The sequence below is a fragment of the Lytechinus pictus genome, unplaced genomic scaffold, assembly GCF_037042905.1.
Source record: "Lytechinus pictus isolate F3 Inbred unplaced genomic scaffold, Lp3.0 scaffold_45, whole genome shotgun sequence".
NCBI classification, from domain to species: Eukaryota; Metazoa; Echinodermata; class Echinoidea; order Temnopleuroida; family Toxopneustidae; genus Lytechinus; species Lytechinus pictus.
The window spans coordinates 238,168-254,158 of NW_026974165.1; the positions used below are offsets into that span (position 1 = coordinate 238,168).

The following is a 15,991-nucleotide window of genomic DNA, read 5'->3' on the forward strand; positions in this document are numbered from 1 at the left end:
CGTAGGTAGGCATCCGATGGAAACTGAAACAAACCCAATGAAAGATCGGTGGAATGACTGAAGACATCAAGAAACCAATATTATTACTGACAGGGATTAAATAGATGATGACGTCATAGTATCCCTTCAAATAGCTTGACTTTGATGGAGCAAGAGCCTACGACCATACCATGCTGAATATACCGGTTCTCGTCCGATCACCGAAGTCAAGCAGCATAGGGCTCGGTTAGTACTTGGATGGGAGACCGCCTGGGAATACCGGGTGTTGTAGGCATTTTTTGCTTCATGAAATGCCCCTTTATTCATTTTTACATTTTAAGTCGTTGGTATTTGTTTTCCTTATAGTATCACTTTTGTCTCTTTTTGTTGTCTTTTTCGTCTCCTTCGTCACCCTTTTTAATAGAGCAGGAATAAACTTTTCGCTTGATGTCCGACATTCAAGGCAATGAGGAAAGTCGTTTGTTTGCAAGCACAGGGTCTCCAAGAGACGAGGCGCGCAGTTCAAGGCCTACACCATCATGTGAATTGTTGCGTCACACACAGGTGCGCATCCAAGAAAAAAAACACGACAATATCTCAAAATTCTCGTAGGTAGGCATCCGATGGAAACTGAAACAAACCCAATGAAAGATCGGTGGAATGACTGAAGACATCAAGAAACCAATATTATTACTGACAGGGATTAAATAGATGATGACGTCATAGTATCCCTTCAAATAGCTTGACTTTGATGGAGCAAGAGCCTACGACCATACCATGCTGAATATACCGGTTCTCGTCCGATCACCGAAGTCAAGCAGCATAGGGCTCGGTTAGTACTTGGATGGGAGACCGCCTGGGAATACCGGGTGTTGTAGGCATTTTTTGCTTCATGAAATGCCCCTTTATTCATTTTTACATTTTAAGTCGTTGGTATTTGTTTTCCTTATAGTATCACTTTTGTCTCTTTTTGTTGTCTTTTTCGTCTCCTTCGTCACCCTTTTTAATAGAGCAGGAATAAACTTTTCGCTTGATGTCCGACATTCAAGGCAATGAGGAAAGTCGTTTGTTTGCAAGCACAGGGTCTCCAAGAGACGAGGCGCGCAGTTCAAGGCCTACACCATCATGTGAATTGTTGCGTCACACACAGGTGCGCATCCAAGAAAAAAAACACGACAATATCTCAAAATTCTCGTAGGTAGGCATCCGATGGAAACTGAAACAAACCCAATGAAAGATCGGTGGAATGACTGAAGACATCAAGAAACCAATATTATTACTGACAGGGATTAAATAGATGATGACGTCATAGTATCCCTTCAAATAGCTTGACTTTGATGGAGCAAGAGCCTACGACCATACCATGCTGAATATACCGGTTCTCGTCCGATCACCGAAGTCAAGCAGCATAGGGCTCGGTTAGTACTTGGATGGGAGACCGCCTGGGAATACCGGGTGTTGTAGGCATTTTTTGCTTCATGAAATGCCCCTTTATTCATTTTTACATTTTAAGTCGTTGGTATTTGTTTTCCTTATAGTATCACTTTTGTCTCTTTTTGTTGTCTTTTTCGTCTCCTTCGTCACCCTTTTTAATAGAGCAGGAATAAACTTTTCGCTTGATGTCCGACATTCAAGGCAATGAGGAAAGTCGTTTGTTTGCAAGCACAGGGTCTCCAAGAGACGAGGCGCGCAGTTCAAGGCCTACACCATCATGTGAATTGTTGCGTCACACACAGGTGCGCATCCAAGAAAAAAAACACGACAATATCTCAAAATTCTCGTAGGTAGGCATCCGATGGAAACTGAAACAAACCCAATGAAAGATCGGTGGAATGACTGAAGACATCAAGAAACCAATATTATTACTGACAGGGATTAAATAGATGATGACGTCATAGTATCCCTTCAAATAGCTTGACTTTGATGGAGCAAGAGCCTACGACCATACCATGCTGAATATACCGGTTCTCGTCCGATCACCGAAGTCAAGCAGCATAGGGCTCGGTTAGTACTTGGATGGGAGACCGCCTGGGAATACCGGGTGTTGTAGGCATTTTTTGCTTCATGAAATGCCCCTTTATTCATTTTTACATTTTAAGTCGTTGGTATTTGTTTTCCTTATAGTATCACTTTTGTCTCTTTTTGTTGTCTTTTTCGTCTCCTTCGTCACCCTTTTTAATAGAGCAGGAATAAACTTTTCGCTTGATGTCCGACATTCAAGGCAATGAGGAAAGTCGTTTGTTTGCAAGCACAGGGTCTCCAAGAGACGAGGCGCGCAGTTCAAGGCCTACACCATCATGTGAATTGTTGCGTCACACACAGGTGCGCATCCAAGAAAAAAAACACGACAATATCTCAAAATTCTCGTAGGTAGGCATCCGATGGAAACTGAAACAAACCCAATGAAAGATCGGTGGAATGACTGAAGACATCAAGAAACCAATATTATTACTGACAGGGATTAAATAGATGATGACGTCATAGTATCCCTTCAAATAGCTTGACTTTGATGGAGCAAGAGCCTACGACCATACCATGCTGAATATACCGGTTCTCGTCCGATCACCGAAGTCAAGCAGCATAGGGCTCGGTTAGTACTTGGATGGGAGACCGCCTGGGAATACCGGGTGTTGTAGGCATTTTTTGCTTCATGAAATGCCCCTTTATTCATTTTTACATTTTAAGTCGTTGGTATTTGTTTTCCTTATAGTATCACTTTTGTCTCTTTTTGTTGTCTTTTTCGTCTCCTTCGTCACCCTTTTTAATAGAGCAGGAATAAACTTTTCGCTTGATGTCCGACATTCAAGGCAATGAGGAAAGTCGTTTGTTTGCAAGCACAGGGTCTCCAAGAGACGAGGCGCGCAGTTCAAGGCCTACACCATCATGTGAATTGTTGCGTCACACACAGGTGCGCATCCAAGAAAAAAAACACGACAATATCTCAAAATTCTCGTAGGTAGGCATCCGATGGAAACTGAAACAAACCCAATGAAAGATCGGTGGAATGACTGAAGACATCAAGAAACCAATATTATTACTGACAGGGATTAAATAGATGATGACGTCATAGTATCCCTTCAAATAGCTTGACTTTGATGGAGCAAGAGCCTACGACCATACCATGCTGAATATACCGGTTCTCGTCCGATCACCGAAGTCAAGCAGCATAGGGCTCGGTTAGTACTTGGATGGGAGACCGCCTGGGAATACCGGGTGTTGTAGGCATTTTTTGCTTCATGAAATGCCCCTTTATTCATTTTTACATTTTAAGTCGTTGGTATTTGTTTTCCTTATAGTATCACTTTTGTCTCTTTTTGTTGTCTTTTTCGTCTCCTTCGTCACCCTTTTTAATAGAGCAGGAATAAACTTTTCGCTTGATGTCCGACATTCAAGGCAATGAGGAAAGTCGTTTGTTTGCAAGCACAGGGTCTCCAAGAGACGAGGCGCGCAGTTCAAGGCCTACACCATCATGTGAATTGTTGCGTCACACACAGGTGCGCATCCAAGAAAAAAAACACGACAATATCTCAAAATTCTCGTAGGTAGGCATCCGATGGAAACTGAAACAAACCCAATGAAAGATCGGTGGAATGACTGAAGACATCAAGAAACCAATATTATTACTGACAGGGATTAAATAGATGATGACGTCATAGTATCCCTTCAAATAGCTTGACTTTGATGGAGCAAGAGCCTACGACCATACCATGCTGAATATACCGGTTCTCGTCCGATCACCGAAGTCAAGCAGCATAGGGCTCGGTTAGTACTTGGATGGGAGACCGCCTGGGAATACCGGGTGTTGTAGGCATTTTTTGCTTCATGAAATGCCCCTTTATTCATTTTTACATTTTAAGTCGTTGGTATTTGTTTTCCTTATAGTATCACTTTTGTCTCTTTTTGTTGTCTTTTTCGTCTCCTTCGTCACCCTTTTTAATAGAGCAGGAATAAACTTTTCGCTTGATGTCCGACATTCAAGGCAATGAGGAAAGTCGTTTGTTTGCAAGCACAGGGTCTCCAAGAGACGAGGCGCGCAGTTCAAGGCCTACACCATCATGTGAATTGTTGCGTCACACACAGGTGCGCATCCAAGAAAAAAAACACGACAATATCTCAAAATTCTCGTAGGTAGGCATCCGATGGAAACTGAAACAAACCCAATGAAAGATCGGTGGAATGACTGAAGACATCAAGAAACCAATATTATTACTGACAGGGATTAAATAGATGATGACGTCATAGTATCCCTTCAAATAGCTTGACTTTGATGGAGCAAGAGCCTACGACCATACCATGCTGAATATACCGGTTCTCGTCCGATCACCGAAGTCAAGCAGCATAGGGCTCGGTTAGTACTTGGATGGGAGACCGCCTGGGAATACCGGGTGTTGTAGGCATTTTTTGCTTCATGAAATGCCCCTTTATTCATTTTTACATTTTAAGTCGTTGGTATTTGTTTTCCTTATAGTATCACTTTTGTCTCTTTTTGTTGTCTTTTTCGTCTCCTTCGTCACCCTTTTTAATAGAGCAGGAATAAACTTTTCGCTTGATGTCCGACATTCAAGGCAATGAGGAAAGTCGTTTGTTTGCAAGCACAGGGTCTCCAAGAGACGAGGCGCGCAGTTCAAGGCCTACACCATCATGTGAATTGTTGCGTCACACACAGGTGCGCATCCAAGAAAAAAAACACGACAATATCTCAAAATTCTCGTAGGTAGGCATCCGATGGAAACTGAAACAAACCCAATGAAAGATCGGTGGAATGACTGAAGACATCAAGAAACCAATATTATTACTGACAGGGATTAAATAGATGATGACGTCATAGTATCCCTTCAAATAGCTTGACTTTGATGGAGCAAGAGCCTACGACCATACCATGCTGAATATACCGGTTCTCGTCCGATCACCGAAGTCAAGCAGCATAGGGCTCGGTTAGTACTTGGATGGGAGACCGCCTGGGAATACCGGGTGTTGTAGGCATTTTTTGCTTCATGAAATGCCCCTTTATTCATTTTTACATTTTAAGTCGTTGGTATTTGTTTTCCTTATAGTATCACTTTTGTCTCTTTTTGTTGTCTTTTTCGTCTCCTTCGTCACCCTTTTTAATAGAGCAGGAATAAACTTTTCGCTTGATGTCCGACATTCAAGGCAATGAGGAAAGTCGTTTGTTTGCAAGCACAGGGTCTCCAAGAGACGAGGCGCGCAGTTCAAGGCCTACACCATCATGTGAATTGTTGCGTCACACACAGGTGCGCATCCAAGAAAAAAAACACGACAATATCTCAAAATTCTCGTAGGTAGGCATCCGATGGAAACTGAAACAAACCCAATGAAAGATCGGTGGAATGACTGAAGACATCAAGAAACCAATATTATTACTGACAGGGATTAAATAGATGATGACGTCATAGTATCCCTTCAAATAGCTTGACTTTGATGGAGCAAGAGCCTACGACCATACCATGCTGAATATACCGGTTCTCGTCCGATCACCGAAGTCAAGCAGCATAGGGCTCGGTTAGTACTTGGATGGGAGACCGCCTGGGAATACCGGGTGTTGTAGGCATTTTTTGCTTCATGAAATGCCCCTTTATTCATTTTTACATTTTAAGTCGTTGGTATTTGTTTTCCTTATAGTATCACTTTTGTCTCTTTTTGTTGTCTTTTTCGTCTCCTTCGTCACCCTTTTTAATAGAGCAGGAATAAACTTTTCGCTTGATGTCCGACATTCAAGGCAATGAGGAAAGTCGTTTGTTTGCAAGCACAGGGTCTCCAAGAGACGAGGCGCGCAGTTCAAGGCCTACACCATCATGTGAATTGTTGCGTCACACACAGGTGCGCATCCAAGAAAAAAAACACGACAATATCTCAAAATTCTCGTAGGTAGGCATCCGATGGAAACTGAAACAAACCCAATGAAAGATCGGTGGAATGACTGAAGACATCAAGAAACCAATATTATTACTGACAGGGATTAAATAGATGATGACGTCATAGTATCCCTTCAAATAGCTTGACTTTGATGGAGCAAGAGCCTACGACCATACCATGCTGAATATACCGGTTCTCGTCCGATCACCGAAGTCAAGCAGCATAGGGCTCGGTTAGTACTTGGATGGGAGACCGCCTGGGAATACCGGGTGTTGTAGGCATTTTTTGCTTCATGAAATGCCCCTTTATTCATTTTTACATTTTAAGTCGTTGGTATTTGTTTTCCTTATAGTATCACTTTTGTCTCTTTTTGTTGTCTTTTTCGTCTCCTTCGTCACCCTTTTTAATAGAGCAGGAATAAACTTTTCGCTTGATGTCCGACATTCAAGGCAATGAGGAAAGTCGTTTGTTTGCAAGCACAGGGTCTCCAAGAGACGAGGCGCGCAGTTCAAGGCCTACACCATCATGTGAATTGTTGCGTCACACACAGGTGCGCATCCAAGAAAAAAAACACGACAATATCTCAAAATTCTCGTAGGTAGGCATCCGATGGAAACTGAAACAAACCCAATGAAAGATCGGTGGAATGACTGAAGACATCAAGAAACCAATATTATTACTGACAGGGATTAAATAGATGATGACGTCATAGTATCCCTTCAAATAGCTTGACTTTGATGGAGCAAGAGCCTACGACCATACCATGCTGAATATACCGGTTCTCGTCCGATCACCGAAGTCAAGCAGCATAGGGCTCGGTTAGTACTTGTAGTGGGGTGGCTAAGGGGTTTTACCGTTACAGAGCGGATAAAAGCACCATTTTTGGCACAGAGCTTCCTTATGGACTAACTTTTGATTTTAGAAGGGGAGCCACCCAAACCGGGTTCGTCTTCGACCGTTGCCATGGCAACGGATTAATTTATCAAAAATAACATATATACCCCTGTAAATGGTAAATAAACATGGTATAAATCATTCAATTGATCAATTTCAAGCTTCCAATTAATTACAAATGAAATTTACAAATATTTGAGGTCATCAAAACAGTTCCAATTACCCTGTTGCCATGGCAACCACTCATTATTCACCTAGAAAAGACAAAAATATTTAAATAAAATTGTAGATTTTGACTTTTCTTTCATTTACCCTAACTTATGGTGCTTAACATATATAGCAGTGCTCATTTCTATGTATATATATCATCTTAGGCCATTGCCATAGCAACCAAATATCATCTAATTTGCTTTAAAATAACATGATGAAAGAATATGATGACGTAAAATACAAACAAAAATTACCTCATCTACATGCGTAAGGTTTGACACAGTCATTTAATTTTTGAAACATTCTACATACAGTAAGCATTCCACATGTGTTCATTAGAATGGTAAAACTTGATGTAACCTTGGTAATGCTAGAGTTCAATATTAAATATTTGTGTCAAATTCCCCGTTGCCATGGTAACAGCTATTTTTTTCTCCAGAAAGGTAAAAATTTCTTCAAAAACATGTAAAATCTTATCTTTCTCTCATTTCTGCTAATTTTAGAGTACTATAGTACTTAACAGGGGAGTGGTTGTTTCTTAATATTTAGATATCATCTTAAGCCATTGCCATGGCAACGAAATAACCCCTTATTTGCCTAAAAATATGACACAGTGAGAAAGATGATAGTTGGGGAAAAAATGGCCTCATCTACATGTACATACCTCATTTGACCCACTCATATAATTTCTTATGCAAATAACAATGCATGAAAGTTTTCTGCATCGAGTTCATTGGAATGATAAAACTTGATGTTGCATTGGCAACGTTATAATTAAATAATAAATACTTATGTTTTAAATGCCTCGTTACCATAGTAATGGATCAATTTTCCAAAAAAGTACAAATTTCGATTAAAAAACATGCAGAATCTGCATTTTCTTTCATTTCAACTAATTTTATATAGGGTGCTTAACAATAGAGTTTCTTGTTGCTACATGTGTAAATATCGATCATCTTCAGCCATGGCTGTGACAACCAAATAACACCTTACCCCTAAAATAAAATACCAAGGTGAAAAAGTTAATGGTGGAAAAGCAACAAAATTACCGACACTGTAATCTACATGCCTAAAGTTTGAGACACTGATTTAATTTGAACACAAATAACAGTACATGTAAGTGTTCTGTATGAGTTCATTGGAATTATAAAACTTCATGTTGCATTGGTAACGCTGTAGTTAAACAATGTATACTAATGTTTGAAATGCCCCATTGCCATAGTAATGGCTCATTTTCCCCCAAAAAAAGTTTAGAATATTATAAAAACAAGTAAAATCTGATTTTCTTTTTATTTCCCCCAAATTTAGGATGCAAATCAGAAATGCTTATTGTTAGATGTATTAATCCATCTTAGGTCATTGCCAAGCCAACCAAAATTTGCTAGAAAATATGGTATGAAAAGATAATGGTAAAATTAGGTAGAATAAAAATGACTTATTTACATGCGAACCCACTTATGAAATTTTGAACACAAGGTGTTTGTTAGAATCATAGAGCTATATATTAAGAAATTAATAATGAATATAATAAAATACAAAAGAAAAAGTGAGTGGATGACGTCATAGTCTCCTCATTTACCAGCCAGGATGTGCATATAACTGGTATATGAAATTAAGCGAAACTTCAAAATGTCATAACTTTCTTCTTTTACATCCGATTTTGATGAAATTTTCGGTATTATGCTTGTTGGATTTTTTTCTTAATATTATTCAAATGAACTTTTTGCTGGGGTGAACTTGTCCTTGAATATGCGTAAGGTTTGACCTACTCTTTTAATTTTGAACAAAAGTTACATTAAGTGTCATGCATGATTTCATTAGGATGTTGATTTGGTAATGCTTGAACATAATGATAAATATCAATGTTGCCAATGGCCCCAGAAAAGTACAAATTTTGATAAAAATATGTTGATTTTATTTCCTTTTCACTTATTTGAGGGTGCTGAACATAAATATGCTAAATGATAAGCACCATCTTATTTCATTATACTTGGCATCGAAATAAGACCCACAAAAATCATATCAGACTTGTTTGGGCTTAAATAAATTCCCGAAACTTTCGATGCTGGACAATTTCATTCAAAGTATTCGCAGGCGGCCATTTTGAAAAAGCGTCTTGGGGTGAGTTGTGCTTTAAAGCCGTTCATCATATCAATATATAAGGGGATTATAGGCGTTGATAAATCAAAATCTTAAGTCTATTTGGGGAGTTGACATGGTCTTGAACTGTTTATCAAAGTAAATACAGTAAATCAACTTTTACATGGAAATCATTAAAATTATGCCTTGTCTGACTGTTTAAGCATAATACTTGGCATGAAATTTGATGGCAAAGCACTATCAAGCATCATCTACCAGGGTACGCCTTTCAATTTTTACATATAGATATCAGAAAATTGTTACTTTTTGAAAATTCCCATAATTTCTTGAAAATTGCAGAAAATTAAAAAAATTCCCACAAAATTCCCGTTTATTCCCATGGAAAGTTTCCATCAAGAAAATTCCCGGGAATTTTGCAACCCTACTCCCCCCAAAAAATCATTACCAAGAAAAAAATAAAGAGAAAGTGAAAGAGAGATGGACGAAATATAATTATTTTACCAATACTATACCGAAAATGTTTTACAAAATTTTATTTTTGTAATGAACAATTTCGAAAGTTTTACTCTTTCGCTGAGCTCGCTGACAACTTTTTTAAATAAATTTTGCTCGATACGTCATATCTGACCCCTCAAAATTACACTACTGATTTTGATATACTGTGATAATTTTTAAAGTAACATAATTATGAATATATTCAACATGAAGGGTAATCTATTCACTGGTTATTTTACATGATAAGTAGACTTATTAAAATATTTAAATTTATTTAAATACCCTTTACTGGTTGAAAGGTTGAAAAGAATTTAAGCACTCCAGGGTAACAGAAAAATCCAAGATGGTGCCCTCACTGGCTGCCATAGGCTAAAAATCCACAATTCATCCATTACTTGATAAAATGGCTTTATTTTGGTTTCTATTCATTGGCTTTAAGGATCAAGTAGTACATTGGGCCAAGTTACAGGGACAGCCAGTGGTCTGGAATGTCCAAAAACCTATTAAGATGGCTTTAAAAAATTGAATCTAAAATGGTTGCTGATACCTAAAGCGGACGTAGCTCATTTCATATTGGCCTGGGGGATGTGATTTTGGTGTCTAAATCATTGGTTTCAAGAGTCTAATAATATTAGGACAAGTTACAACGACAGTCAGGTATGTTCGAAAATCCAATATGGCTTCAAAAGAGGATTCTAAAATGGCTGCTGATACTTAAAAGTGGAATAGCTCATTTTATATTCACCTTTGAGATATGATTTTGGTGTCTAAACTACGATTTCAAAGGCCAATAATTCATTAGGACAAGCTACACGGACAGCCAGTGGTCTAGTATGTCCAAAATTCCAAGTTGGCTTCAAAAAAGGTGTAAAACAATGTCTAATGTTGCTTACAAATAAACATAGTTTGTTCAATATCTGTCTGGGGAATATGATTTTGGTGTCTAAACCATGGTTTAAAGGGTCAAGTGATGCATTAGGACAAGCTACAAGGACAGTCAGTGGTCTAGCATGTTAAAAAAGTCAAGATTGCTTCCATAAATGGGTTCTAAAATGACGATTGTTTCTTTGAAGTGGATATAATATCCAGTTGTGAGAAGTAATTTTGGTGCCTACATTCAAAATGCAAGCAGATAAGAGTTGGTAACAGCACCCATTTTTATGTAATTTTAGAATCTACCTTGGATTTTTGACAAAATTGAAAACTAACCATCCTTGTTTCTTGTCCTAATGTAATAGTGGACCCTTCATACCAGGGTAGACACCAAAAATGTTTATCAAAGGTGGATGTTGTATGAACTCTGATAATTTTTGAGTGATGGAAGTCATTTTAGATGCCATTTTGAAAACCCTCTTGGATTTTTTAGGTAAAATGGACAACTGGATATCATTGTAACCAGTCTAAAGGTATTTTTAAACCTTGAAACAAAAGTGTGAACACCAAAATCATTTTTCCTTGGTGGATTTTAAATGAACTATGTCAATTTTTAAGCAACAGACTGCGATTAGACTCCAATTGTTGGAAGCCATCTTGGATGTTTAGACATACTGGATTACTGACTGTCCTTGTAACTTGTTCCAATGTACATGGTGTATTTACTGACTTTTAAAACCATGGTTTAGATATCAAAATAATATGCCCTTGGCAGATATTACACGAAATATGTCCATTTGTTAGTAACAGGGACTATTTTATATTCCATTTTTAGAAGCCACCTTGGATTTTTGGACATACTTGACCACTGACTGCCCTTGTAACTTGTCCTAATGTATTATTTGACCCATTTAACCATGGCATAAACATATTCTAGGATATTAAACAAACTACGTTTTTTAATGCAGCAACAGCAATTTTAGACCCCATTTTTTGAAGCCATCTTGGATTTTTTGATATACTGGACAACTGACTTTCCGTTTAACTTGTCATAGTGTATTATTTGACCATTGAATCCATGGTCTATATACACCAAATCATATATCCCAGACGGATATGAAATGAGCTATGTCCATTTATATATCAACAGCCATTTCAAACTCCATTTTTGGAAGCCGTCTTAGGGTTTTGGACACATCAGACCACTGGCTGTCCTTGTAACTGGTCCCAATGTACTACTTCACCCTTAAAACCAATTGCATAGAAACCAAATTAAGCCACTGAAATGAGATGTTATTTGGTTGTCATGGCAATTGCTTAAGTAATTTGTATATCAACAGCAAACATAATTATCTATGCTTAGCACCCTAAAATTAGGGAAAATTTTATATGACAAAATGCAGATTCTAAACTGTTTTTCGATCAAATTTGGTACTTTTCTTGGGGAAAAAAAGGAGTCGTTGCCATGACAACGGGCCATATGCAGCATTGATATTTATCATTAAATCCAAGCATTACCAAGGCAACCTCAAATTTCATCATTCTAATGAACTTATGCGAAACACTGTAATCTTTGTTCAAAATTAAATGACTGGGTCAAACCTTGAGTTAATTGTTATAAATTGCATTTTCCACCTGTCCATGATCATGTCAACCATGTTATTTTTTTTCAAATAAGATGTTATTTGGTTGCCATGACAATGGCTTTAGATGTTATTTGCATGTTAACAGCAAACATATCCATTCTTACCCTAAAACTAGGGGAAATGAAAGAAAAATCTGATTATACAGTCCTTTTTTAAATCAAAACTGGTACTTTTCTTTGGTAAATGATCCGTTGCTATGGCAACAGGCCATTTGGAACATTGATATTTATCGTTGAATTCAAGTATTACCAAGGCAACATCAATGTTTATCATTCTAATTAGTTCATGCAGAACATTCACTGTATTATTTTCCCTTAATTAATTGAGTAGGTCAAACCTTAGGCATGTACATTAAGTTAATTTTCATTGTATTTTTCACCTGTTAATAACCTTGTAATCCATGATTTTTTTTAATTAGATGTTATCTGGTTGCCATGGCAATGGCTTAAGATGTTATATTTATAAATTTAGTCACAAACATATCTCGATTAGTACCTTAAAATTAGGGAAAATGGAATGATGATCATACATGTATTCTACATTTTTATCAATATTTTTACCTTTCTAGAGGGAAATAAGCTGCTGCCATGGCAACAGGCCTTGTGCAAAATTGTTTCTTTTTAAATTTAATTCAAGCATTACCAAGGCAACATAATTTTTTATCTTTATAAAGAACTCCTGCAGAACACTCTCTGTATTTTTCGTTCAAATGAGGGGGTCAAAACTTAAGCATACAGATTAAGTCAATTCTAATTGTATTTTCCACCTGTCCATTGTCTTGTCAACCATGTTATTTTTGTAAATTAGATGTTATTTGGTTGCCATGGCAATGGCTTGAGATGAAATTTACACATTTAGCAACCAAAATATCTTTCTTTAGCACTGTAAAATTAGGGGAAATTAAAGATAAATCATATTTTACAACATTTTTTTAATAAAATTCTTTATTTTTCTGGGGAAAAACAAGCCGTTGCCATGGCAACGGACCGATTGGAGCTATCTTGGTGATCTTGAATATTTCTAAATTTCATATGTATTCAATTGGGAGCCTGAAAATTATCATTTTGGTCTTCTATATCATGTTTATTTACCATTTACATGGGAATGTATGTAATTTTGGAGAAATTAATCCGTTGCCATGGCAAGGGCCGAAAATGGCATTTAAAAATTTACCTCCCATCTTTAAAATAAATCTTACGGCATATACTTATACTTGTGAAAGTTTCATGCTTTAGTCAAAATTTGCACAATTGTTGTGATTTTTGGAGCTTATCCGCTCTACTAATTCAACAATAAGCATTATGTTTCCACCCTTAATTCAATGGAAATGAAAAAAAAAATAAGATTCTACATGCTTATTTTTTTTCTTCAAAAATTGAACTTTTCTAGGGAAAAATGAGCCATTGCCATGGCAATGGGACATTTGAAACATTATTAGGGTATTTGTTACTTAACTTTAACAGATGATATATATACATTTAGAAACAAGCACTGCATGTTACCAAGGCAACATGCATGTAGTATTATCATTCCCGTAAAATCAATGAAAAACACTACCATGTACTATTTACATTAGAAATTATATGAGGGGGTCAAATGAGGTATGTAGATGAGGCCATTTTTCCCCAACTATCATCTTTCTCACTGTGTCATATTTTTAGGCAAATTAGGGGTTATTTCGTTGCCATGGCAATGGCTTAAGATGATATCTAAATATTAAGAAACAACCACTCCTCTCAGTGGCGTACCGTGGGTCACGGCATTGGGGGGGCACCAGCAAAAAATTTGAGTCACTAAGTGAGCGCGCGAAGCGCGCCCAGTTGCCAGGTATACCCCTGGGGTATACCTAATAGAGACATTTTAAGGACATTGCCATTAAACGGATATGTCTCTCACTGGTCAATGCGAGCGCGAAGCGCGAGCTTAAAATTTTTGATATTTAGACCTAAAAAGGGACATTATAATCAATCTTTTGTAATCATGATATGTACCTGTCTCGTTAAATAATGCGATGAAATTTTTGTAAATATTGACCCCCAAACAGGAAGATTTTAAGGACTATATTTTAGGAATCCATTAAGAGTATACACATCTCACCATAGTCATCTAATGCGAGTGCCAATAAGCGCTTGCTGATTTTGTTAGAATTACATCTAAACATGCACATAAAGCACTTGTAATCATGATTAACATACCCATATCACTAATCAAATCTTGCGAGCGCGAAGCGCGAGCTGAAAATTTAGGAAATTAAGACCTGAAGAGGGGCATTTTAAGGCTTGTTTGTAGAAATTCACGAAGATCATACGTAGTTCATTAACCAAATGATGCGAGCGCGAAGCGCGAGCTGAAAGCACGGACAGGAAATGTTTACATCAAGACCTTAAAATGGGGCAAACAATAACTCGAAGTGCGAGGAAATATATTTGGCAGTTTGGTGTATATTGACTTGAAAACGGGAGGTTTTAGTATAACAGGATTATATATCTCGGTAAACAGACAATGCAAGCACCAGGAACAATGAAGACATAGGCCCTGAGCAAATTATGTTTCGTAATGTTATGAAAAAAAATGTTTCTTATGTAATATAACATAACATAATTATGATATAATATAACATTATAATGAGCAATAATGTCTTCTTTCCCACTTCGTTTCTCTTCCTTTCTCCCTCTTTCTCCCTCTTTTTCTCCTTTTCCCTGTTTTTTTTTTTTTTTTTTGTCAGCCGATTGGGGGGGCACGTGCCCCCCCCATGCCCCCCCGTAGTTACGCCACTGACTCCTCTGTTAAATACTATAGTACTCTAAAATTAGCAGAAATGAGAGAAAGATAAGATTTTACATGTTTTTGAAGAAATGTTTACCTTTCTGGAGAAAAAAATAGCTGTTACCATGGCAACGGGGAATTTGACACAAACATTTAATATTGAACTCTAGCATTACCAAGGTTACATCAAGTTTTACCATTCTAATGAACACTTGTGGAATGCTTACTGTACGTAGAATGTGTCAAAAATTAAATGACTGTGTCAAACCTTACGCATGTAGATGAGGTAATTTGTGTTTGTATTTTACGTCATCATATTCTTTCATCATGTTATTTTAAAGCAAATTAGGTGATATTTGGTTGCTATGGCAATGGCCTAAGATGATATATATACATAGAAATGAGCACTGCTATATATGTTAAGCACCATAAGTTAGGGTAAATGAAAGAAAAGTAAAAATCTACAATTTTATTATAAAAATTTGGTCTTTTCTAGGTGAATAATGAGTGGTTGCCATGGCAACGGGGTAATTGGAACTGTTTTGATGACCTCAAATATTTGTAAATTTCATTTGTAATTAATTGGAAGCTTGAATTTGATCAATTGAATGATTTATACCATGTTTATTTACCATTTACAGGGGTATATATGTTATTTTTGAGAAATTAATCCGTTGCCATGGCAACGGTCGAAGACGAACCCGGTTTGGGTGGCTCCCCTTCTAAAATCAAAAGTTAGTCCATAAGGAAGCTCTGTGCCAAAAATGGTGCTTTTATCCGCTCTGTAACGGTAATCCAAAAAATTGACCCTAAGCCACCCTACTATTGGATGGGAGACCGCCTGGGAATACCGGGTGTTGTAGGCATTTTTTGCTTCATGAAATGCCCCTTTATTCATTTTTACATTTTAAGTCGTTGGTATTTGTTTTCCTTATAGTATCACTTTTGTCTCTTTTTGTTGTCTTTTTCGTCTCCTTCGTCACCCTTTTTAATAGAGCAGGAATAAACTTTTCGCTTGATGTCCGACATTCAAGGCAATGAGGAAAGTCGTTTGTTTGCAAGCACAGGGTCTCCAAGAGACGAGGCGCGCAGTTCAAGGCCTACACCATCATGTGAATTGTTGCGTCACACACAGGTGCGCATCCAAGAAAAAA

At 37.4% G+C, this 15,991-nt stretch overlaps 11 non-coding genes across 11 annotated transcripts; all 11 read left to right on the top strand.

Moving 5' to 3' along the window:
• The first annotated feature begins 155 nt into the window (after positions 1-155).
• Positions 156-274, top strand: LOC135158442 (5S ribosomal RNA). The gene has a single exon (XR_010297215.1). It is a non-coding gene; the product is annotated as a 5S ribosomal RNA (ribosomal RNA).
• A 467-nt stretch (positions 275-741) lies between these two features.
• Positions 742-860, top strand: LOC135158443 (5S ribosomal RNA). Its single transcript, XR_010297216.1, has one exon. It is a non-coding gene; the product is annotated as a 5S ribosomal RNA (ribosomal RNA).
• Positions 861-1,327: 467 nt separating this feature from the next.
• LOC135158444 (5S ribosomal RNA) lies at positions 1,328-1,446 on the top strand. The gene has a single exon (XR_010297217.1). It is a non-coding gene; the product is annotated as a 5S ribosomal RNA (ribosomal RNA).
• Positions 1,447-1,913: 467 nt separating this feature from the next.
• On the top strand, positions 1,914-2,032 carry LOC135158445 (5S ribosomal RNA). The gene has a single exon (XR_010297218.1). It is a non-coding gene; the product is annotated as a 5S ribosomal RNA (ribosomal RNA).
• Positions 2,033-2,499: 467 nt separating this feature from the next.
• Positions 2,500-2,618, top strand: LOC135158447 (5S ribosomal RNA). Its single transcript, XR_010297219.1, has one exon. It is a non-coding gene; the product is annotated as a 5S ribosomal RNA (ribosomal RNA).
• A 467-nt stretch (positions 2,619-3,085) lies between these two features.
• On the top strand, positions 3,086-3,204 carry LOC135158448 (5S ribosomal RNA). The gene has a single exon (XR_010297220.1). It is a non-coding gene; the product is annotated as a 5S ribosomal RNA (ribosomal RNA).
• Positions 3,205-3,671: 467 nt separating this feature from the next.
• Positions 3,672-3,790, top strand: LOC135158450 (5S ribosomal RNA). The gene has a single exon (XR_010297222.1). It is a non-coding gene; the product is annotated as a 5S ribosomal RNA (ribosomal RNA).
• A 467-nt stretch (positions 3,791-4,257) lies between these two features.
• Positions 4,258-4,376, top strand: LOC135158451 (5S ribosomal RNA). Its single transcript, XR_010297223.1, has one exon. It is a non-coding gene; the product is annotated as a 5S ribosomal RNA (ribosomal RNA).
• A 467-nt stretch (positions 4,377-4,843) lies between these two features.
• LOC135158452 (5S ribosomal RNA) lies at positions 4,844-4,962 on the top strand. The gene has a single exon (XR_010297224.1). It is a non-coding gene; the product is annotated as a 5S ribosomal RNA (ribosomal RNA).
• Positions 4,963-5,429: 467 nt separating this feature from the next.
• On the top strand, positions 5,430-5,548 carry LOC135158453 (5S ribosomal RNA). Its single transcript, XR_010297225.1, has one exon. It is a non-coding gene; the product is annotated as a 5S ribosomal RNA (ribosomal RNA).
• A 467-nt stretch (positions 5,549-6,015) lies between these two features.
• Positions 6,016-6,134, top strand: LOC135158454 (5S ribosomal RNA). Its single transcript, XR_010297226.1, has one exon. It is a non-coding gene; the product is annotated as a 5S ribosomal RNA (ribosomal RNA).
• The last annotated feature ends 9,857 nt before the right edge of the window (positions 6,135-15,991 follow it).